Source organism: Hyaena hyaena, unplaced genomic scaffold (genome assembly GCF_003009895.1).
Source record: "Hyaena hyaena isolate Hyena2069 unplaced genomic scaffold, ASM300989v1 scaffold_728, whole genome shotgun sequence".
Lineage (NCBI taxonomy): Eukaryota > Metazoa > Chordata > Mammalia > Carnivora > Hyaenidae > Hyaena > Hyaena hyaena.
The window spans coordinates 344,643-369,629 of record NW_024081362.1 but is presented as its reverse complement, the minus strand read 5'-3'; the positions used below and the strand labels follow the sequence as shown (position 1 = coordinate 369,629).

Sequence of the window (24,987 nt, the reverse complement as noted above, 5' to 3'; positions counted from 1 at the left end):
TTGCTGAAGCAGAGTCAGAGAAGTTCATGATAGCTGAGGAGAGGGAGGGCCCCCAGTACAACCTCTCCCTTTTCCCAGTAACAGCTACTCAATAAGCAACACTTACCATGTGTACAAGGTCAGAAAGGAGGCAAGAATAGGGGGGAAATATTTTGACATAAATATGTCCACAAAGAAGGATGTCTTATAGGAAGAATATCTTTAGCATATGGCAGTTGAAACCAAAGAAAAAAAGATTTTTTTCCCCTTTGAGAAAGAATGGAAAATTCCTCCTTCCCTGTAAGGAAACAAACCTTTATGTGGAGTGGCATCTGACCTTCCATCATTAGTGACTCATTCCTTTGTGTATTATGGACAGCCTGATATTTTTTTAATAGTTTATTGTCAAGTTGGTTTCCATATAACACCCAGTGCTCGTTCCCACAAGTGCCCTCCTCCATGCCCATCAATCCCCTTCCCCTTCCCCCAATCCTATCTGCCCTCAGTTTGTTCTCAGCATTCAAGAGTCTCATGGTTTGCCTCCCTCTCCCCCACCATTTTTCCCCTTCTTCTCACCCATGGTCATCCATTAAGTTCCTCCTAATCCTCCTATAAGTGCAAACATATAGTATCTGTTCTTCTCTGCCTGACTTATTTTGCTCAGCATAACACCCTCAAGGTCCATCCAGGTTGCTATACATGGCCAGATTTCATTCTTTCTCATTGCCATGTAGTATTCCGTTGTATAGATAAACCACATCTTCTTGATCCATTCGTCCGTAGATGGACACTTAGGCTCTTTCCATGTTTTGGCTATTGTTGAGAGTGCTGCTATGAACATTGGGGTACATGTGCCCCTATGTACCAGCACTCCTATATCCTTTGGGTAAATTCCTAGCAGTGCTATTGCTGGGTCATAGAGGAATTCTACTGTTAATTTTTTGAGGAACCTCCACACTGTTTTCCAGAGAAGCTGCACCAGTTTACATTCCCATCAACAGTGTAGGAGGGTGCCCGTTTCTCTACATCCTCGCCAGCATCTAATGGCATCTAATTTAAGCGGCCTATACCAAAATGAAGATACTTTATAGGAGGGCAGCCAGGGATTCTTACTGAAATCAGAATCCTTGAGATGACTTTTACATTCAGACTCTTGCAATACACACACACATGGTCTATGCCTCTCACCCTTACTATGACTATGACCTTTACCCAATAGGTGATTGTCCAATTCTCTGGTATTTTAGTCATATCAGGCTGCTATAGCAAAATAACATAGTCTGGGTTACTTAACCAATAGACATTTATTTCTCACAGTTCTGAAGGGTGGAAGTCCAAGATCCAGGTCCCAACACACTCAGTTTCTGGTAAGAACCCTTCCTAACTTGTAGATGACCACTTTCTTACTGTGTCCTCATACAGCCTTTTATTAGGTGTATGCACATGGAAGGAACAAGATCTCTCTGTTCCTCTTCTTATAAAGATACTTATCCCATCATACTTATCCCACCTCCATGACCTCATCTAAACTTAATTATGTCCCAAAGACCCCACCTCCAAATCCCATCACCCTAGGGATCAGGGCTACAATGTGTGAATTTTGGGGAAACACAAGCATTCGACTCTGACAGGACCTTGCAATAGTTAACTTTAGTTCCTGTTTTTGAAGTTAGAAAATGGTTTCCACTGAAGGTGATGATTTGGTTGCCTCAGTCAGAACCAATAGTTGAGAATGAAAGCCGTGGAGAACTGGAAATAGTTGTTTTTTAATATTTTGACACTTCCAAGGAGAGTGAGTGTATATGAGTCAACACCATTGCTTTTTTCCACTGAATCCATGGCTTCCTCCTATATACTGTCTCTTTCTTTTTCCCTACTTCTTCTGCTAATACATTCCCTTTCTTCTTATCCTCTTCAAGAGGCCAACATTCAGGAATGTGATCTGTGTTTATGTTATGCTTAATGGTTTTATGTTTTCTTTTTTTAAATTTTTAATATTTATTTTTTTTTTGAGAGAGAGATAGAGTGTAAGCAGGAGAGGGGCAGAGAGAGATGGAGACACAGAACCCCAAGCAGTCTCCAGGCTCTGAGCTGTCAGCACAAAGTGCAACACGGGGCTTGGACCCATGAACCATGAGATCATGACCTGAGCTGAAGTCGGACACTTATCTCACTGAGCCACCCAGATGCCCCTTATGCTTTCTTTACATAACATAGGTTTAATATTTTACTTGAGGGTGTATTTACTTTAGTATGTTGGTCAGTTTTACTTGATAGGCTAGTGGCTATGATAGGAGAAAATGTCCTGACCCCTGTCTCAAGACCTTAAGATTAAAGAGATCGTGTATAAGATACCAAGGGCCATAGGACCACCTAGAGAGTGTGAGAAGGCAGTAAGAGATGAGTTGGGGTTTGAAAAAACAAGACCAAGGACAAGATTCCTCTACCTCCTGGTTTTACAAAGAATAAACTTCTATTATGCTAATGTCATTCCTGGTCAATAATCTACTATGGGGAAACAGCAGCCAAAAATGCCACAGGTTGCTCTCAATTTTTATTCTACCTGAGATTTCCCTTGTAAGGGAAGTTGTAAAATGGAGCCCAGAGTCATTCTATGGGTTTGGGACAACACAGTCTGCCTCTCCTATCTGATGGCCCCATTTTCCCCACCTAAACACATATAGATGAAGTCAAATTGAAATTAACACCAAGGACCCCACAGAGGGTAAAGGAGCAACTATGGGGCCATGTAGGCAGAGTATGTTGATAGAAGAAGGGAGAACCTAGGTTCTCTAGGTGTTGAGGAGTGCTTTGGATGATTAAGTTACTTGTATTTTTAAGCCTCTGCTGGCCAAACCTTCTTCTCCCTGCTTGTGGATGCCACCACAAGCTTCCCAATAGGCTGCCTATCACCTTTCAGCTCCACACAGCAGCTCAGTACCCCATTCTGTGGAGAAGTAAGAATAAGCAAAGTGTCTGGGCCATTCACCTCCTAAGATCAGCAAGGCTTTGTCTGCTGGTCCGAGACCATTTCTGGAGATCAGCATGTGACAGAGCCACAATGTCCGGTCACTCTGTCAACCCTCTGAAGTTCCTCCTTTTTTTTTTCTTCTCTAACCTCATAAACAATGACCGTTAAAGGTCTCGCTGTCTACAGATTCTGAACCACGATTAGCTTTTGTTACGAGGAAATTCTCCATTCTCCAAAATGGTGATCAAAATGTTTTCTCTTATGAGTAGGAATTTTAGTTACTGTGAAATGGATTGTTTAATATAGTATTCACCATTCCTGTTTTTGTTCTCTCTAGTTGTAATTCATAGCAAAATTGAGGTTACTCAAGAAATAGACGAGGAACTTCTTGATAAAGGGAGGAAGTAACCAAGTCGTTGAAAGCAAGAAGTAGCTTAGTTCTGCAGTTTCTTCTTTCATATGTATGGTCCCCACTCCAGAAGAAAAGAACAATAGGAATAACAAAAGTCAACATGTTATGTAACCCAGTTTCCTCAACTGTCCTAAGAAAACTTTTGCATTCCTGTCGCATCCCTGCCACACACAGAATTCTTAACAGGAAATTAAAGCAAACAGAGAAATCTGTGTCAAGATTCATGGTAGCTTCATGCCTCTACTGTCACTTCCCAAAGACAGCAAGGGCTGGCTCTCTTTTGTCTAAATGGCAAGTGTCATACCCCTTCCTAATTTCTCTTCTATAAATTAATGTCTAAAAGTGGCATTTAGGGGCGCCTGGGTGGCTCAGCTGGTAAAGTGTCCAACTTCAGCTCAGGTCATGATCTCACAGTTCGTGGATTCGAGCCCCACGTCAGGCTCTGTGCTGAATGCTAGCTCAGAGCCTAGAGCATGTTTCAGATTATGTGTCTCCCTCTCTCTCGACCCTCCCCTGCTCATGCTGTCTCTATCTCTCTGCCAGAAATAAATAAAGCATTAAAAAAAATTTTAAGTGGCATTTAACAACAACGGAGAAAAAGATGGATTATTCAACACATAATATTGAGGCAACTGTATGGCCACATGGAAAAAATAATAAAAGTAGAATAAAGTGCATATGAAGCAGAGACTTAAATGTAAAATTGAAAGCATAAAAGGACTAGAAAAAATTGGGTTATATTTTTAATGGATTTTTAATAATTCCTGGAGTCAAGAAGTGTTACATAACACCAAGAAACCATAAAAGATTCCACTATGTAAAAGTGTCAGGTTCAACTACATAAAGTTTTAATAAACAAAAAAAAGACCCACATGGGAAAAACCACCAGATGAATGACAAAAAAGGAAAAAAGTGTTTGAGGATAATTTCCTTCAGATAAAAACAACTTCAAATATTTAATTTTCAAAGTACCAAAGCCCAATAGAGTAAATGCAAAAGGATACAAGCAGATAGTTTTTTAAAAATGATATAGAAATGGCCCACGAACATATAAAAAGATGCACAACCTCATGTGTAACAAAAGGAAAGGAAATTTATATTACACTGATATACCATTTTTTTTCCCTATCAGATTGACAAAAAACAAGAAATTTGAAGACCTACTTTGTGGGCAGGGCTGTGAAGAAACAAGCAAATTGCTAATGAAAATGCAAACCAGTGCAGTATCAACAGAAGACAATTTAACAACTTCCAAATATACATAACCTTTGACAAGCAATTCCACTTGTAGAAATTGGTCCCACAGATATATCCACATAGATGCAAAAAGAAGGATGTTTAAAGTCATTCATAGTAGCTATATGTGAATAGATTACCTTGCAGCTGTAAAAGAAAAATAAGGAGGTTCTGTAGCTACTGGTATGGAAGCATCTCCGAGATTTTTTTAAATTTATTTTTTATTTTTTAATTTACATCCAAGTTGGTTAGCATATAGTGAAACAATGATTTCAGGAGTAGAATCCAGTGATTCATCCCCTACGTATAATACCCAGTGCTCATCCCAACAAGTGTCTTCCTTACTGTTCCTTGCCCATTTAGCGGTCCCATTACCCACAACCCCTCCAGAAGCCCTCAGTTTGTTTTCCATGTTTAAGAGTCTCTTATGTTTTGTCCTCCTCTCTGTTTTTATATTATTTTTGTTTCTCTTCCCCTATGTCCATCTGTTTTGTATCTTAAATTCCTCATATAAGTAAACTCATATGATATTTGTCTTTCTCTGAATTTCGCTTAGCATAATACCCTCTAGTTCCACCCACATTGTTGCAAATTGCAAGATTTCACTTTTCTGTTTGCTGAGTTATACTCATTGTATATATATACCACATCTTTTTTATCCAGCCATCTGTCAATAGATATTTGGGCTCTTTCCATACTTTGGCTATTGTTGATAGAGCTGCTGTAAACATTGTGGTGCATGTGCCCCTTTGAAACAGCACACCTGTATCCCTTGGATAAATACCTACTAGTGCAGTTGCTGGGTCATAGGGTAATTCTATTTTTAATTTTTTGAGGAACCTCCATACTGTTTTCCATAGTGGCTACACCAGTCTGCATTCCCACCAGCAGTGCAAAAGAGTTCCTCTTTCTCCACAACCTTGCCAATATCTGTTGTTGCCTCGGTTGTTAATTTTAGCCATTTTGACTGGGGTGAAGTGGTATCTCATTGTGGTTTGGATTTGTATTTCCCTAATGAGTGATGTTGAGCAGTTTTCATGTGTCTGTTAGCCATCTGGATGTCTTTTTTGGAAAAGTGTCTATTCATGGCTTTTGCCCATTTCTTCACTGCATTCTTTGATTTTTGGGGATTGAGTCTGATAAGTTCTTTACAGATTTTGGATACTAACCCTTTATCTGATATGTCATTCACAAATATCTTCTCTCATTCCATTGGTGGCCATTTAGTTTTGCTGATTGTTTCCTTTGCTGTGCAGAAGCTTTTCATCTTCATGAGGTCCCAATAGTTCATTTTTGCTTTTGTTTCCCTTGCCTCCAGAGATGTGTGGAGTAAGAAGTTGCAGCAGGTCTAGAGGGTTTTGCCTGCTTTTTCCTCTAGGATTTTGATGTCTTCCTGTCTTTCATCCATTTTGAGTTTATTTTTGTGTATGGTGTAAGATAGTGCTCCAGGTTCATTTTTTTTCATGTCACTGTCCAGACTTCCTAAGACCATTTGCTGAAGAGACTGTTTTTATTCCATTGGATATTCTTTCATGCTTTGTCAAACATTAATTGGCCATATGTTTGCGGGTCCATTTCTGGATTCTCTATTTTGTTCTGCTGATCTAAGTGTCTGTTTTTGTGCCAGTACCATACTGTCTTGATGATCACAGCTTTGTAATACATCTTGAAGTCTGGGATTGTGATGCCTCCTCCTTTGTTTTTCTTTTTCAGGATTGCTTTGGCTCTTCGGGGTCTTTTCTGTTTCCATACAAATTTTAGGATTGTTTGTTCTAGCTCTGTGAAGAATGCTGGTGTTATTTTAATAGCAATTGCATGAAATATGTAAATTGCTTTGGATATATTGACATTTTAACAATATTTATTCTTCTAATCCATGAGCATGGAATATTTCCCCATTTTTTGGTGTCTGCTTCAATTTCTTTCATAAACTTTCTATAGTTTTGGTATAGAGATTTTTCATCTCTTTGATTAGGTTTATTCCTAGGTATTTTATGGTTTTTGGTGCAACTGTAAATGGGATAGATTCTTTGATTTCTCTTTCTGTTGCTTCATTATTGATGTATAAAAATGCAATTGATTTCTTTGCATTGATTTTATATCTTGTGAATTTGTGGAATTCATGGATCAGTTCTAGTAGTTTTTTGGTGGAATCTTTTGGGTTTTCCACATAGAGTATATGGTCTGTGAAGAGTGTGAAAGTTTGACTTTCTCTTTGATGATTTGGTTGCTTTTTATTTCTTTGTGTTGTCTGATTGTTGACGTTAGGATTTCTAATACTATGTTGAATAACAGTGGCAAAAGTGGAAATCCCTGCCGTGTTCCTGGCCTTAGGTGAAAACCTCTCAGTTTTTCCCCATTGAGGGTGATATTAGCAGTGGCTCTTTTTTATCACATTGCTTGATTTGTGGATATTGAGCCAGCTTTGCATCCAAGATATAAATCCCACTTGGTTTTGGTGAATAATTCTTTTAATGTATTGTTGGATCTGGGTGGCTAGTATCTTATTGAGAATTTTTGCGTCTATGTTATCAGGGAAATAAGTCTGTAGTTCTCTTTTTTGGGGTCTTTGTCTGGTTTTGATATCACCCAAGATATTTTGTTAGATAAAGAAAAGCAAGGCCACAGTGTGTATGTGTTTAAAACTATTCTAAGAATTGATTTATTTAAGAATTTTCAGAAAGTATACCAAAAGACCCATTACCCTGGATTCTTTAGGGAAGGAAATTGGATGGCTGGGCAAGAGGAACAGGAAGGACAGTTTTCATTGGATATTCTTTTGTGCCTTCTGAACGTAAATGTTACCTTATAAAAAATAAAATATTATAATGAATAAAGATGCAATAACCATGGGCTTGAGTAAACTTCAAAAAGGATGAGTCGGATGGTGAATTTTATATTTTGTGATTTCACCTCAATTTGAAAAAAAGCAATGAGCAGGATTCCCAACGGGAAAATAAAAGCAAGCTTTTTACTCTGTGAGCGGGTCTATCTTGGGGCATGACACTCCTTTCATGAACTGGTAAAGGCTTAAAAACTGATTTCTAGAGGAAAACACTGATTTCTATTATTTGTCAATTTCTGTGACATCACTTAATGCAGAATTGGGACAGGGCACAAACAGTTTGTTTTGTGAACCAATACAAACCAGCTCTAGTTCACCACTGGCGTCTACCTAGTTACTAAAATCAGAACCTTAGGAAACATCCTTGAATTCCTGGACCCTTCTTGTCCACTCCCCTTTCCTTAATTACCCATTGTGTTGTTGCTAATCAATCCAGCCTTTCTCAACTGAGTAGAGCTCTCGTAGTTTGGGGATGGATTCTTTCCCTACAGGGTAGTTCCTAATTGGTCTAATGCAACATACAAGTTGCTACCCATTAGTGCGTAGAGATATTTATCCCTTGAGACAACCCGGTGGATCCTGGGAGGTCTGGAGCCCCCAGGTGCTTGCTTTGAGCTGTTCCAGTCTGTCAGCTGTATGAGCATTATCACTTGTCAAAAAGATTGGGAGGCCTTGCCCTAAAGTAATCACGACCTTCCATTCCCCTCATTACTGACTGACTCTGGACCTCAAGGCTTAGTCTATTACAGCATAGTATTCACTAATCACCAGATTGCCCAAATATGGACCCACGATCAACTCAGGCCAATGATATTTAAAGGAGATTTGCTGGAGACATTTAATAAGTTTCCTACTCTTTAGAGAGTAATAGGAAGATAAGAACTCTCTGTCTTCCTCATACAGATAAGGTCTGGAACTGCTGCAGCCACCTTGTCAAGCAGCCGGAGCATGGAGCCAGCAAAGGACAAGGGGCTGAACAGATGGCCAGAGCCAAAGCACTCCACCCTATTTCTGGTTTTCCTGTGCTGTAAACCAATAAATTTATTGTTCAAGACACAGAGTTAGCTTCTCTGTTTCTTCTATTGAATGCATACTTTAACAATGTACTTTAGTAACATACTTTAATATGCTTGGCATGTTAAACATGTTTAACATGCTGATCATCTCTGTTTAGCATTTCTATTGATAGTTTACCCTCTTGTGCTAGTTTATTTTATGCTATAGTCAGGCTATAGTACCTCATCATTCAAGCAAACACCAATCGAGGAGTTACTGTGAAGGTATTTGGTATATGGATTAAAATCTACTTAAATTGACTTTAAATCTAACGGGGATTATTTCTGACAATCTAGATGTGCATCAACCAATCAACTGAAAGGCCTTAAGAGCAAACCTACAGTTTCTCTAAGGGAAAAGAAATTCCACCTGTGGAATTGCAGCATCAGCCCCTGCCCAAAATTTTCCAGGCTTCCCTTCCTGCTGACCTGCCCTACAGATTTCAGACTTGCCTAGCCAGCTCCACAACTGCATAACTCAATTCCTTGTAATAAATCTCTCTCTCGTGAATAAATAAATATAATACACACGCAAGCGCGCGCGCGCACACACACACACACACACACACACACACACAGAGTACTGGTTCAGGCAGAAACTTGAATGATAATAGTTTATTCCTTTATGTACTTAAATCAATTTGAGATTGTAGACTTTGTATTTATTTATATGTTTGTCAAAAGTTATGCACATTTGGAAGATAAAAAATGTTAAATTACCTTCTCTAGAGGTTGTTCCGATGCATACTTTTATTAGACTATAGCCTTTGTGTCTTTGTATTACTAAGTGTTCTCAGTATAGTAAGTACTCAATAAATATGATCAGAATTGTAGGAAGAGACATGAATTAAGATAGAAAGACATGAAGGTATGCTAGATTGGAGGGTTCTTTGACTAAATCACTTTTTTTTAGGTCCTATCTCTTCTGCAGGTGACATGAGAATTTGAGCGACTTGCCCCACATAGTACTTACTCTGCAAGAACAGCAGCAGGCAGGCCTCTGAGTTTGAGGTCAGACCTGAATTTGAGCATTTTCTGTACCAGTCAAGCTTTGTGAACTTGAGCTGATGTCTTAGCTTCTGTGATCTTGTTTCTAAATCTGTAAAAGGAAGGTGATGACCTTCCAAGCTGGTGTGAAGGTCAAAGGAGATAAATATATAAAGAACCTGGTGTGAAGGTCAAAGGAGATAAATATATAAAGAACCTATGTAATAGGTCTGGACACGGAGGTTATAAGGTCTTCTCCTCAAATTTAGAAACAGGAAGCAACAATGCTCTCAGAGCCAATCTGTAAGCTGAACACATAAAGCATCTGAGCAGAGATGTGAAGTGAACATGAATGGACAACAAGACACCAACCAGGTTGACTTTAATAAAATACCTAAACAAGGATATCCCAACCAGAAGGGGATTAGTCAGAGATAAAACCTAGAAAAAACAGAGTCAGAGACAAAGTAGAGCTGTGCCACTGATGCTTTGTCCCATCAGGCCCGAAAATTCAGGCCAAACTGTAATTCCACTAATAACAACATACCCATCTGGCTGTCCAAGCATAATGTCATTCAATCTTTGAATCACGTAAATGGCTTTTTCTATTCTGTTTCCAAACTGAGCAAAATCTTCTGATAGTTTGGATTCCTCTATGGCCTGCCTACAGGAAATGGTCTCCGGTCAGGCCCACTGGGCTAGCCAGCTCTCCCCAAACCAACATCCTACTCAAACACCTGCATTCTTTTTTATTCTAAGGGTTAGGCAGGACAATCTGACCCAGATGGCGGAGGAAACAGCAGTCATATCTGTGTCTAATTCACAGCTCTAATTAAGACAAGAAAAAGAAAAAGAGAGCACGAGAAGAAATTTTCCAAGAGCTGGAATATTGTGAAACCTCCACATCTCTATGGGGATGGCACCCTTGTGAACCTTGTTTTCAGTGTTAAAGTGATGTAACACTATCTATATTAGGAAGACAGGGAAAGCATTGTCCTGCTTATTCCTGAAAAGAATTAAGGCAGACAGGGATTAATGGCCATCCTCCTTGACTAATGATAAAACCAAAGTGGTAAAAGGAAGAGTTTTGTCCAGTATTACATAATTTTTATATCGAAGACGAGAAACCAAACCTTCACTTTCTCAGACCAAGTACAAAGCTCTTGCCAAACAACCAAACTGAAGATGAGAAAGGAAGAGCATTTGATCTAAATAGAATGCCGAGTTGGAAACCCTTGAGGATGGTCATAGAGTTTTTAAGTTTTTAGATTTTAGAGTTCTTGAGTTGTTTTAGATATTTTATTTATAATACAGAGTGTAACCAAATTGTAATAGAGGAAAACTTTTGATTTCAGCCATAACAGAGTAGCTTATATTGACCCAACTACCCCACTGAAAACAACTACTAACAGCTGGGCAGAATATATAACACAAGCATTGAAGACATTGAAGAGTAACCAATCCTAACTATCCCTAAGAAAGCGAACCACATCAAGGTGAGCTCCATGTACACTCTGGCCAGTTCATAGGGCAGGGAATAGAGTAAGTGGCTGTTAACTTTGTTATTCTATTGGCCCAAGGACACAGACTGGAGTTCAAAGATGCCAAAGTGGCTGGCATTTAGGTGGTAAAATCTCACAGGGGAGGGAATTGTGGACAAGTGAACCCTGAAGGCTAGAAACCGTCTCCCAGTAAGATGTTTGCTAACTCCCAAGTCAAGCCAGGGTAGCTGCAACCCCAGGAAAGCTAACAGGAAGCAGCAGCTTGGTGGCTGAGGCTCTGTGCAAAGACTTTGCAGCAGCAGGGACTGAAGAGATTGAAGGAAGAGTACAAGGCCCACCAACGAGGAATAGCAACACCCAATCTCTGATTGAGACTCCCAGAAAGACCATAGCTTGGTAAAGAAGGTAAACCCAAAAGGATGAATCCTAACAAAGCCTAAAACCAACCCTTGACAGGATTAAGGTGACCTGTGTGTACCATTTTCCTTCCTTTAAACACACACACATACACACACACACACACACACACACACACACACACTAATCTGGAGCCTCTGAAAGCTAATAACCAGTAAGCTAAAGTAGGAGGGGAAAATAGAATAATAAAAAAAACCACCCAATTCTTCTCCCAAAAAGAGACAAGAAAGAAGAAATAAAGGAATAAAGAACAGAAATAGAAACATATAACAAGACAGTAAATATAAACATTTCAATAATTACATTAAATGTTAATAGATGATTATCCAATTAAAAGACCAAAATTGCTTTTGGATTAAAACGCAAATTATATGGGCTATTTACTATCAACTTAAATATGAAAACACAAAGTCAACCAAATTGACCTAGTTGACATATACAGAACTTTGCACTTAGCAACTGCCACATACATGTTTTCAAAAGCTTATGGACACATATCAAAATGGACCATCTGCTAGGCCATAAAACAAGTCTCAAACAATTCCTAAGGGTTGAAATCATATAAAATGTGTTTTCTGACTGCAGTAGAATCAAACTACAAATCAATAAAAGGAAGCAAATGTTTGAAAATTAAGCAACGCACTTTTATTTTTACTTAAATGTTAGTTAACATACAATGCATTATTGGTTCCAGGAGTAGAATTCAATGATTCATCACTTACATACAACACCCAGTGCTCCTCATAAGTGTCCTTCTTAGTACCCATCACCCATCTAGCTCATCACCTCCCTCCATCAACCCTCAGTATGTTCTCTATTGTTAAGAGTCTCTTGTGGTTTGGACCCCTGTGTGGTTCAGTTGGTTAAGTGTCCAACTTTGGCTTAGGTCATGATCTCAGAGTTTGTGAATTTGATTCTTGTATCAGGCTCTTGGCTGTCATTACAGAGCCTGCTTCAGATCCTCTGTCTCACCCCCCCGCCCCTCCCCCATTCATGTTTTTTTCACTCTCTCTCCCGCGCGCTCTCTCTCAAAAATAAATATTAAAAAAATTTTTTTAAAGAGTATCATGTGGTTTCTTTTCCTTTCTTCTCTTCCCTCCACCCTTCTCATATGTTCATCTGTTTTGTTTCTTAAGCAACACATTTTAAAATATTTATTTATTTATTTTGAGAGAGAGAGAGAGAGAGAGAGAGAGCATGCACATGGGAATGGGGGAGGGGCAGAGAGTGAGGAGGAGACAGCATCCCAAGCAGGCTCCATGCTGACAGCTGAGAGCCCAATGCAGGCCCAGCAAGGGCCAATGTAGAGTTCAGTCTCACAAACCTCAAGATCACAACCTGAAATCCAGAATCGGAGCCAAACAGCTGAGCCACCCATGTGCCCCATAGGCAACACATTTTTAAGCAGCTTGTAGGTCTAAGAAATAATTGCAGTGGGATTATAAATTATTTTCAATGGAATAACAATGCAAATATGACATATCAAAACATTTGGGGTGCAGATAATGCAGGACTCAGGGAAATTCATAGCTTTAAGTGTATATATTTGAGAAGAATGAAAATAAAATATCCACATGATTTAAGCTTTCATCTTAAGAAGTTAGAAAAAGAACAGCAACTTAAACTCAAGGAAATAGAAAGAAGACAATAATAAAAATAAAAGTAGAAAATCTTTGAAATAGAAAACAAACATGCAATTTTAAAAAGTCTACAAATTCTATTTTTTTTTTCTTTAAAAAGTCTACAAATTCTAAAAGGGACTTGTGGTGCCTACACTTGTTTCTGAGTAAAGATCTGTTTTAGTTCTTGCTTCTCAAACTATTTACCTTTTATTTCCTTCTATTGTCTGATTGCACTAGTTAGGAGTTTCAGTATGTTGCTAAATAGGAGTGGTGAGAGAGGACATACTTGCCTTTTTCGCAGCTTTAAAAACAATACACATTTTCTCACAATTAAGTACTACGTTGAACATAGGTTTTTTGTAGATTTTTAAAAATCATGTTGAGAAAGCTTCTCTTGATTCCTAGGTTTGCTGAGTGTTTTCACCATGAATAGGTATTAGATTTTGTCAAATGCTTTTTCTGCATCAATCAATATGATCATATAATTTTTTTTCTTTAGTTTGTTCATGTGGTGGATTACATTGGTTGATTTTTAAATGTTGAACCAGCCTTGCATTTCTGGAATAAATCCAACTTGGTCATGGTGTATAATTCTTTTTACACATAGTTGGATTCTAGTTGTTAATATTTTGTTAAGGATTTCTGCATCTATGTTCACGAGTGCTATTTATTAGTCTGTAATTTTTTTTCTTGTAGTGTTTTTATCTGGTTTTGATATTAGGGTAATGATGGCCTCATAGACAAGTAAGGAAGTAAAGTTTTGTTTTTAAAAGAAGTTTTCTTGAGAGTGCTGGCTTTGGCAGCACATATACTAAAATTGGAACAAGACAGAGATTAGCATCTTGGGCCCCTGCTCAAGGATGACATGCAAAATTCACAAAAGTTTCCATGAGAGATGGATGGTGGTGATAGTTGTGCAGTATGATGAATCTATTTGCTACCACTGAACTGTAAATTTAAAAATGATTAAGATGATAAATTTTATGCTTGTATATTTTGCTACAATAAAAAGTTCCCTTGAAGGGAGCCTGGGTGGCCTGCCTCTGTTAGGCATCAGATTCTTCAGCTCAGGTCATGATCTCACAGTTAGTGGACTCAAGCCTTGTGTCAGGCTTTGTGTTGACAGTGCCCGAGCCTTTTTGGGATTCTCTCTCTCCCTCTGTCTCTCTGCCCCTCTCTACTCATGCTGTCTTTCTCTCTCTCTCAAAATAAAATGAATAAACTTAAAAAAAAAAGTTCCCTTGAACTTTGGCTATACTAGGCAGTGGTCTGTGTGAGACCTGGGTCTTAATTGAAGGACTGAGAATGATCTGGTGGAATTGGAGCAGAAAGCCAGGTAAAGACTGTAACCAAGGAATGTAGGGAGCAGCTACGGTTGTGTGCTCCTCTGCTAGGTGAAAATCTAATTGGGAAGGTTATATACAGAGTTATGAATAGTAAATTAACAGTGGAACATAGTATATTGGCCAAAAAGCAACTCAGAGACTATATGATGTAGGATTTGAGAAAAGGATGTCACTAAATCTTTTTCTTTCTCCTAAACTAGCGTTACTCTTTCTTTAGCTCTTGTACCACCTATACGGTTGAGGATGGTGGGGGGTGGGGGAAAGGAGAGGTTAAAGGGAAACACTGCCACAGTTACAGGAAAAGTTTCAGCATTTTACACTCTGGGAAAAAGGGATGATGGATTGAATTTCAAAGATACATTATTCTATCCAAGGTTGAGAAAGCATACCTTTGTAATGTGGAGACAGAGACAGCTAATCAAGTTAACATCAAGTTAACACGTAGGCAAAATTGTGTTGGAGGTAGAAACAGGAGTAAGGAATGGTCTGGTCTTAGAAAGAACAGACATCTCAAGTCCCTAGCAGTTGTGGTTAAAGCTTCATTACTTGAACTTTATCAGCTTGGCATTTTTGTCAAAATTTAGTGCTATTGCTGAATTTTACTTTCACTAAATGTGACCTTTTTTTTTTTTTTAAGATAAAAGGGTATTTAAAAGTCCTTCCTTCTCTGATTTCTCAAAAACCATCAAATACAAATTAGTTATATTTATTTATTTATTCATTTTTGATTGAAAGAGTGAGTGGAGGAGGGGCAAAGAGAGGCATACACACACAGAATCCCAAGCAGGCTCTACACTGTCAGCACAGAGCCTGATGTAGGGTTTGAATTCACAGACTGTGAGCTCATGACCTGAGCTGAAATCAAGAGTTGATCACTTAATGGACTGAGAACTGAGACACCCAGGTACCCCCAAATTAGTTATATTTTTATGAAATAAGGGTCTATTTAGATATTGTCTATTTTAAGACACCATCAATTATAGTTCACCATTAAAACACTATTTTTAATGAACTTTTTAAGCCACATTCTAATTTTGGAAGTAGTAAACATGAAAAATGTCCATCTTAGGGATGCCTGCATGGTACAGTCAGTTAAGCGTCTGACTCTTGATCTCAGCATAGGTCATGTTCTCACATTTCTAGAGTTTGAGCCCTGCATCTGGCTCTGTGTTGACAGTGCAGAGCCTGCTAGGGATTCTGTCTCTCCTTCTCTCTGCCCTTCCCCAATATATGTGCTCTCTAAACAAACTTTAAAAAAAGGAAAAAAGAAAAATGTCTATTTTAGAGTCAAAGAAATTCCATAGCCCAATTCCCCCTTCCTAACCCCTACAAGCCAAGCACCTCCTGGGCACATCCACTTCTGTGTCAACACCCCTGAAAATCAACCTATCACTCTATTAATCCCTGCATCCAAATCTGCTTCTGTTTCTGTTGTCCATTTCTATTTCCATTATCAAAACCTGACTCAAGTCAGAAACCTTGACTCCTCCTTCCCCCTCATACTCCATATCTAGTCAATTGCCGGGTTCTGCTCATTCTACCTCCTAGATCTGTTTTGGCCACATCCACTTCCCTGTAGCACTGTCACCGCCACCCTTGCTCGTCCTGCTAACCCTCTCTCCTGTGGGACTGGACAAACCTCCCAATGACCTCTGCCTTCTCCCCTCTGCAGCTAAGCAGTCTTCCTTAGGTCTCCCTTAGAATAAAACACCAAATCCTTATTATGGCATCCCTGGCCGTCTGTTCTCAGCATCGCCACATTCCACTTGTCTCCCTGCTTTAGAAGCTCCAGCCACATTGATTTCTCTTAGTTCCTCAGGCAGTCACAGAAGGCCTCCCCTCCTCCCTATTGTTTACACTGCCTATGCTTGTCCTCCAGGCTTCAGCTAAAATGTCCCTTCCTCACAGAGAACTTCTCCATCCTCTAGATAAGCCTAGGTCCTCTGCTCTATGCCCCCAGCACAGTGGTCCTTCATTTTTGTAACACACAGCACACTCATGATCATTTGTCCAAGTCCATCCTCCTCACAAGACTGCAAGTGGTGTTCTTGAACTAACCTTAGTGCCCGGCACACAATGAGCACTCCTTATTCGATAAGTGTATTAAAGAATAATGTTCATAAAGGGAAACATTATTGGGGTGCCTGGGGGGTTCAGTGAGTTAAGTATCCAACTCTTGATTTCTTCTCAGGTCATGATCTCATTGTTTGTGAGTTCCAGCCCCACATAAGGCTCTGCACTGACAGTGCAGAACTTGCTTGGGATTCTCTCTCTCCTCTCTCTCTCTCTCTCTCTGCCCCTCTTCTGCTCATGCTTGCTCTCTCTCTTTCTCCCAAAATAAAAAAATAAACTTAAAAAAAGAACAAATGTTATTATATTATTAAAGAACAAACATCCATATGTATACTGTCTGTGAGCATCGAGTCTAGGATCAGTCTTCTGGGTTCAAGTCCCAGATTTCCCAGTTATTAGCAAGGAGACAAGTTATTTCATCTTTTTGGATCTTAGTTCTCCCTTTATAAATGGGCACAACAAGGCTATTTATAAGTTGGAGCAGTTATGAGGACTCAATAAATCAGTGTGTGGAAAGCACTTAGGACATTGTCTGGCACATAGCAAGCACTCAAACACATATTTATTATTATCTCATTTCTCTGTCTTACCAATCTTAGAAGGAATAACAGTTGGTAAATTGAGGGCTATATACAGTAAATGTCTCCAGAATTTGAGGATGTGGTGAGGAAAAGTTCACTGTCTTGAGATGGATCTACTGAAAGTCAATATAAAAAAGCCCCACATCAGCCCTGAGCTGAAGTAGTCCTTCCTTCGGTGATGGGCCACATGTACGCTGCTTCAGACAAAGCTTTGGGATCCATCCAAATGAATCAAGGTAGCAGATGCATCTTCAGGCCCAGTCTCCAAGATTAAAGGAGACGATGCACATTAAGAGCACTTAGAAAATCATAAAGTATGATAGAAACATTTGTGGTTTTGATTACTGTTATTAGTATTAAAGTAATTCTATCACCCAATCAATGGTATTGCGATCTGACCGTCTGAACCAACACAATCGCTTGTAATCACAAGAGCCTGTTAGTGGGGAAGAGGAACAAAGAGCTGGGAAGGAAAAAATTAGTAATGTTTATCTAGCCAGAATCTAATCAAGAGGGATGCTCATATGAGATGACATTGGTAAAGTTCATGGAACAAAGTTTCTCCTGACACCATGCAAATATTTTGGTTCTAATTGTCAATGCTTGTCAAGCAAGTACTTTTTCTTTAATCAGCTTTGCAGGCTCCAGGAAAGGGAACAACTTGGATACTAATTGCTATAAAGTGAGTAAATGAGTATTCATTCATCAAACACTTATTGAGTCCCTACTATCTGGCCAGTACCACACAGCAGTAGGTAGTGCCTGCCCCCATGTTATAGTCCAGAGGGGAGACAGACAAACAAGTAATCACACAAATAAAACCACAACTGCATGTCCTGCCCAGTGCTGCATTAGATTAGAGGAGTAAGATTGGCTTTTTTGATACTTTATGTGGAGCCAGGAGTCAGCCAGATGATGGAATGAGGAGAAAGCTGCCAGGCAGAAGTCAGTAAAGAGTTTGTTGTTTGAGGATAAGAAGGGCCAATACAGACTGGAAGGGGTCAAGGGAGAGAAGGGCCACAAGGAATGACCCAGAAAAGGAAGCAGACCAGATCACAAAGGGCCATAGAGGCCACACAGAGATGGTTTGGAATTATTCTGAGTACAAAGTATAAAGATAAGATGAGATATGATGATATTTGTGCTCTAAAAAGATCCTTCTGTTTGCTGCAGAAAGAATGGGTTGGAGGGAAAATTAAAGTAGAAATAGACCAGATAGGAGTATTTTGCAACAATCTAGTCAAGGGATAACAGTAATGTGGACAAGAGTGGTGGCAGTTGAGTAAGAGAACAGATTTGTGATGATATGATTAGGAATAGGATTACTAGACGTTGGTGATAGGTTGGATGTGATGGAGAGGCAGTTCCAGGAATCCAGCCTGAGCAACTGGGTGGAAGAGGTACCATCCATTCACTAAGATAAGCAAGGACAAATGAGGGATAGATTAGATGTAGCTCTGGGTGGGAATGTAGGTGTTATGGAGTAAACAAGAGTTCAGTTTAAATACGTGAAATATGAGAGGTGAATGAGATCTCCTAGGGGAAATGGGAATTATCAAATGGCCATTTAGATACATGGCAATAAAGTTTAGTAGAGAGGTCCAGACTGCCACAAACATTTGATAGTCACTGGTGTGAAAAAATAAACAGTGCTTGGGATTAGAGAGATAACCTAGGAAGAAAATGTAGAAAAGAAGCAAAAAGGGGCTCCTGGGTGGCTCAGTCCATTAAGTGTCTGACTCTTGATGTCAGCTCAGGTCTTGATCTCAGGGTCATGAGTTCAAGCTTTGCATTGGGCTCCACACTGGGCATGGAGCCTACTTAAAAAATAAAAATAAAAATAAAACCAAGAGAACCACTTTGCTCACCTCTTGTGAGCTATAATCTCAGGAGTCTGATTCTTACAACCCATCAAACTCTGGGTGGATTAATAAGATTGGCTTTCTGAACCAGAACAACTCAATAATCATTTCTTTACCCATGGTGACTCCAGAAAGGTAGCTAGCCAAAATAAGCAACAGACCACTCCATCTGTGACAGCTGTATTTTAAAACCCAACGGATTTTATTGTTCCCATTTTACAGAGGGAAAAATGAGATTATGAAAGTTTAAGTGAGTTGGTTAAAATTGCAGAATCAGTGAGTGACAGACAGGACTGAGGGTAATTCAGGGATATAATTGCAGTTAAGAACTTGTCCTATCTTTCAGGAATAGATCCCATGGTCATCAAAAGCTTATGAAGAAATGCAAAAGTTCCTGATCCTGGTGGGAAGACCGCAGAACAAAGAAAGCTATTTGTCAAAACTAAGCCTAAACCTGTGGGAAGAAGAGATCATCACGAACTCAAGTAGGTAATAAAGGGTCCTGTACACCATGAAGGATAATGAGGAACTGGGGTAGGCGAAAGGGGGAAGGAGAGTCTCAGATTTAAGGACCCAATGAACCAAGATGCAGGATACTTGGGGGCATAGAAAAGAGCTGATGGCAAATCGGATTCATTTCATAGCCATCTCTACTAGATGGTTCGTGGCTCAATGCCGGGAATTAACAAGATCTGCCAAGGGCAGGAGACAAGGAAGTGAGGCAGAGCACAATTACCTTTCCCAGACTCAAGAGTCTGTGTGGATAACTACAAAAAAACATATATCTGGATAGGCCAAAGTAAGATCAGATTATTTGTGCCTGGAAAGCCAAGCCAGAAACATTGAATTTATTTCAGTAGTCTACGAGGAGCCTTTACAGGTTATTGAAGAGGGAGGAAATATGAAATCTTCAGGAAAATAAATATGTTGGTGGTGGTGCTGTGGTACAAAAGATAAAGCAGAAAAAGACTGGAATCCTAGAGGAAAAGTAGGAAGCCCTTAGCTTGATGTAAATTAGTGGCTTTTCAAACTTCCCTTAGTAGAGAATCCCTAAAAATGAACTCTTGGGTTGGTTGAGTGTCCGACTCTCAACTTCAACTAAGGTCATGATCTCACAGTTTGTGGGATTGAGCCCCTCGTCAATCTCAATGTGGAGTGTGAAACCTACTTGGAATTCTCTCTCTCTTTTTTAAGTTTATTTATTTATTTTGAGAGAGACAGAGACAGAGACAGAGCATGCACATGTGCACTCATGGGAGAGGGGAAGAGAGCAAGCAAGCGGGAAAATTCCAAGCAGTGGGGTTCAAACTTATGAACTCTGAGATCATGACCTGAGCCAAAATCAAGAGTTAGACCTTAATAAATTGAGCCACCCAGGAGTCCATACCTACTTGGGATTATCTCTCTGCCCCTCCCCTGCTTGTGCTCTCTCACACACCTTCTCAAAAATAAATAATAAACTTTACAAATATATATATATAATAATTATTATTTGAAATCCCACTGTATGAAGAAGAAAAAAATAATGGTCTTTTTATTACAACAATTTATTGTATAGCTTTAAACACATACACTTTTAATAAAGTCAAATAAAGATAAAGGAAGCTGATAAAATAGAAAAGTTTTAACTCTAAGGATGATGCAATAGGGTTGCATCTTGTATTACCTTTAGTATCCAAATATCTAATTAATTCATGAATTTTATTCAGGTTTTATAATAGCACAAAAGTTCTGATACACATTGATAAGTACCTGTGTATGGTAAATTTTGTTTTTGTATCTTATAATTTGTCTGCAATTATAGGGTACTCTTCCATTGGACTAGTCTTGAAGGTAGTGTTGTAGGATTTTTTTTTCCTTAACAAAAGTATAAATAGCAAGAAGCCTCCAAAGCAAAAACAGTGCAGAGTAAGATGATCGTGATCGGCCACGGTGTAGGCTTCCTTTGCTACTGCATGGTCACTGTGGCGTGAAGAAAACAAGTGCATGGAAGAAGAAGATCCTGAGTCTGGCCGGGCATTTCAGGAAGCATGGTGTGCCTGTGCCATGGTAGTGGACTCATTTGTAATTTTATACGAGCCGTGCATGGTCCAGAAGGGGAAAAAGAGCAGTATACAGTTTCAGCTTTCCCAATACCAAAGACATTAGGTTTTGCACTTGTGTGTGTATCTGCTGGCATCACAATTCTTTTTACTTGGATTGCCCCCAAGAAGAAAAACTAAGATGGGGAGGGAGGAATGGGGAGGAGAGGAGGAAATACCAGGTATGAGATATTTTTCTAGCCCTAAAGAGTCTCTGTAATTTCTTTAGTAATAGGCATGGGTTGACATAGATCATTTACAAATCAAGGGAACAAATTCCATTTCATGATACAAACATATCCCATATTACATGCCTGATAGTTGAAGGAAATTTGTGTTTAGCAGGAAACTTTTTTTTTAAATTTTTTTATTTATTTCTAGGAGAGAGAGAGAGAGAGAGAGACAGCGTGAGCAGGGGAGGGTCAGAGAGAGAGGAAGTCACAGACTGAAACAGGCTCCAGGTTCTGAACCCACGAACCGCGAGATCATGACCTAAGCGAAAGTCGGACGTTCAACCGACTAAGCCACCCAGGCGCCACAGCAGGAAACTTTTAAAGTGCTAATAATACCCAGGTGCCTGGGTGGCTAGGTCAGTTGTGTTTGACTGTTGATATTGGCTCAGGTTTGATCTCATGGTTCACAGGGCTTGATGCAGCCCTGTGTCAGGCTCTGAGCTGACAGTATGGAGCCTGCTTGGGATTCTCTCTCTCTCTTTCTCTCTCTGCCCCTTCCCTTCTTGTATGTGCACATGTTCTCTCTCTCTCTCTTCCAAAAAAATAAACATAAAAAAATTTTAAGTGCTAATAATACCCTTTCTTAGATTAAAGAAGGCTCTTGTAATCATTGATATTCCAGAGATTTCAGGACCATAAGAAGCAAAGAGATCCTGGTCAATAAGGGGTCATTTACATTTAAACATATTTAGGGTATGTCTTTTGCTATTGTCAGAAGTTTACTTGTTTGTCGGGGCACCTGGGTGGCTCAGTCGGTTGAGCGTCCGACTTCGGCTCAGGTCATGATGTCACGGTTCGTGGGTTCGAGTCCTGTGTCGGGCTCTGGGCTGACGGCTAGCTCAGAGCCTGGAGCCTGCTTCAGATTCTGTATCTCCCCCTCTCTCTGACCCTCCCCTGCTCACGCTCTCGCTCTCTCTCTCTCTCAGAAAGAAATAAAACATTAAAAATTTTTAAAAAAAGAAGTTTACTTGTTTGTTTTCTGTCTTTTTCAAAACATTTATTTATTTACTTATTTTGAGAGAGAGAGCATGTGCAAGCCAGGGCAGGGCCGAAAGAGAGAGAGAGAGAGAGAGAGAGAATCCCAAGAAGGCTCCATGCGCTCAGTGTAGAACCTGACTTCCTGACTTGGGGCTTGATCTCACAACTGTGAGATCATGACTGGAGCCGAAATCGAGAGTCAGATGTTTAATTTACTGAGCCACCTAAGCACCCCTGTCTTCTATGTCTTGGACAGAAAAGCAATCTTTAGGAGTAGAAAAAACATTTACACTTATTGGGATATCTAATTGATATTCCATTTTTTAAAGTTACAAAATTAAAAAAATAAACATACAAAATTAAAAATGTCGTTTTCCTTGAGTTCAATTTGTAATCTTGTTACACAAATTGAGAATAATTCTCTCACTTTTCTTTGATTAATATTTGCTTAGCTCATGGTAAAGAAATTAAATTAAACAATCAGTATCATTTACAAACTTGGATATTTACATCCCCTTAAACATTTTAAACTGCATATATAAATTTAAGAGTCCATTTTTATTCTAAATGTTTTAAACGCCTGCAGAACAAATGTATAACACAATGAGGAAAACCTTCCCCAAGTACTTAAATAACTCTTATAAATCTAATGCATTAAATGCATACATGTGGTTAAATTCTCTTAAACATTCTAATTACTTGGAAAAAAGATGAGTGTCAATACTGACGGGAATAGGGTCTTGGGAAGGAGACAGTGATGTGATAGAGACAAGCTCATGGAAAGCCTTTCAGACTGCCATAGAGCATTGGGACTAAGAGGTCTGGAACACAGGTTCTCTGAAATCCAGGTTATGGAATCCCCACCCCAACCTACTCCATCTCATCTGCTATGAATATTTTGAAAAGTCTCCCTGATTCCTGTTGTTGTTCAAGTGTCCCCAAACCTACATGCCTTCACCCAACCTCCATCTTACACGCTTGACCGCTTGGGTGTAGCTGAGTGGAGTGCAGGGGAAGGCTGCTTCAAGAGATGTGGATTTGGTAGCAATTGTCTAGGGCTTCCCTCGTAAGCAATTCCTGCAATAAATGTTTACAGAGTAGAGCACCACTGCTTGGGAGGTCCCCTGTAGCGAGGGGGCAAAGAGAAGACACTCCTGAAAAAGAAATTATGAAATTCTGTGTCTAACTATGTCTTGGACAAATTAATAAAGTCCTAAAACTTACCTTTTGCACTTAGCAATATGAGAAACCAAGGGCTGGGTTTCTACTCCCCTCTTCCCTCAAATATGTTTCCTTATTTATTATCAAATATCTTACAAGAGAAATCTAGTGCCAAAAATCTACATTTGAATCCTGACAAGAATGTAATGAGGGTTTAACTAATAGCCTAATATATACAGTTTCATTGCAGGGTTCGGATAGAGACTTTTTCAAAGGGGTCTCCCCTCAATGACACAAAAAACTGAATGAATCTTTTTTTTCTCTTTTTAAAAGGGAACTGCCATCTGCCCAGCACTGTGTGATGCACTGGGGAGGTTGTGGGAGGAACTGAGATGATATTCCTTTCCTCCAGACTGTACACTGTAGTTGAGGAGTTGAAACTAACCCACACATAACAACAACTTAAGACCACATACAATCAAATGCTAGGTTGGGTGTGACATTCTGTAGATGATGTGGGAGATGAGAAAGGGGAAGTGTCTGGAAATGGTTGCCGAAGGCAGGTTGGACTTCACAGAGATGCAAAGGCATCAGCTGAATTTCCAAGAATGGGTAGAACTCATACCCCAACCCAGACACAATTTCCTCTGGGTACCTTGAAAGAAAGGTCCGTTAGGGAAATGTTGAAAATTATGGATAAGCTGACTATATTTTCCATAAAAAAAAATCAGAACACATGGTCTGACACATGGTCTAACAACAGGAAAGAATATTTTTAATTGGGGCTGTTCCAGAAAAATCTACAACATATGGTTATTCCATTTATGGGCCAAGAAAATCCTAACTACAATGAAGGGCTGAACTGACCAACCCTAGGTACACAGACATAGCCACTACCATATGAGAATCTCTCAACTATTTCCTCATAGTCATCAGAGTTTATATTCTTCACTTAAAGTTTCTGTTCATCTTTTCATAGAAAAGGTCAGTACTTCAACAATAAAAGATAAGCTGGAAAATTCTGAGAAATATTCAGATTTCTTAAATTATGTTCTTTCATATTCTCTAAATTTACTTAAATAATTTTTGTACTAGGCAGGGCATATGAATAATGAATACAGAAATGTTTCTTGTATCTGGGATAATAAAATAAAATCCTATGTAAAGCATCCTTCTCTTTTTCTTATGAAAAAGGAAATATCCATACCCCTTGAAGTTCCTAGACTTGTTATCAGAGCCTTCATTCATGCTTATAACATATTCATAACATATAGTTAAATATATTTTAAACTACCAAGATTGTTATATGTAATTTTTCATTTTACATCCCTGATGTCTCATTTTTTTTTCTCATCAATAGTTTGCTATCTAAAGTAAAATACATGCCAGAAGCTTCCTTATCCAGTTTTGCAACTAAAAGTCATAGCAATTATTGGAAAAGAAACAGTTTTAAGGACTTGAACTCAAGTCTTGGCAGGTTAAAACATCTTCCATTTCACCTTTTAGCCCATTGCCGAGCTCTGAGATCACTTGCCAACTCATCCTCAATATTATGAAGGAAATGAACATTTTTCTCCTTTTATGGTTAGTGAATACATTGGCCAAGATGATATGGTAATCATTGCTGAACGACAACAGCAAAGCCA

The 24,987-nt window shown here is 39.2% G+C and overlaps 1 pseudogene; it reads left to right on the top strand.

Annotated features, from left to right (window-relative positions):
- Positions 1–13,813: 13,813 nt before the first annotated feature.
- Positions 13,814–13,913, top strand: LOC120220846 (annotated as a pseudogene).
- The last annotated feature ends 11,074 nt before the right edge of the window (positions 13,914–24,987 follow it).